Source organism: Apium graveolens, chromosome 11 (assembly GCF_009905375.1).
Source record: "Apium graveolens cultivar Ventura chromosome 11, ASM990537v1, whole genome shotgun sequence".
Lineage (NCBI taxonomy): Eukaryota > Viridiplantae > Streptophyta > Magnoliopsida > Apiales > Apiaceae > Apium > Apium graveolens.
This window is the reverse complement of record NC_133657.1, coordinates 33,492,070-33,492,694: the sequence shown is the minus strand read 5'-3', so window position 1 is coordinate 33,492,694 and position 625 is coordinate 33,492,070. Positions and strand designations below refer to the sequence as shown.

The window sequence follows — 625 nt, the reverse complement described above, 5'->3', positions numbered from 1 at the left end:
GCAGAATTCTGTTTCTTTTGGAGGAGCGGCAACTGAAGACCCCAACATGCACATAAGGAATTTTATCGAGATCTGCAGCACTTTTAAGTATAATGGCGTGACTGATGAGGCTATCAAGTTGAGGCTTTTCCCATTCTCACTGAGGGATAAGGCTAAAGACTGGTTATATTCTGAACCAGCTGGGTCCATCACTACGTGGCAAGATCTTGCGCAAAAGTTTCTGGTGAAGTTTTATCCAATGGCAAAGACTGTTGCTATGAGGAGTGCTCTTACTCAGTTTGCGCAGCAACCTACAGAATCTATGTGCGAGGCTTGGGAACGCTACAAGGAAATGTTGAGAAAATGTCCACATCATGGAATGCCGGATTGGATGGTGATCACTGGTTTCTATAATGGTTTGGGGGCCCAATCTCGGCCCATGCTCGATGCAGCAGCTGGAGGAGCCTTATGGGCTAAAAGCTATACTGAGGCGTATAATCTTATAGAGACGATGGCTGCAAATGAGCATCAAAACCCAACTCAGAGGATGATGTCAGGCAAGGTAGCAGGTATTCTGGAAGTTGATGCAGCCACCACTTTTGCAGCCCAGCTCCAAGCGCTATCAATGAAGGTTGATTCTCTGGCT

The 625-nt window shown here is 46.6% G+C and overlaps 1 non-coding gene across 1 annotated transcript; it reads right to left on the bottom strand.

Moving 5' to 3' along the window:
- Positions 1 to 253: 253 nt before the first annotated feature.
- Positions 254 to 360, bottom strand: LOC141698903 (small nucleolar RNA R71). The gene has a single exon (XR_012565400.1). It is a non-coding gene; the product is annotated as a small nucleolar RNA R71 (small nucleolar RNA).
- Between the last annotated feature and the right edge of the window lie 265 nt (positions 361 to 625).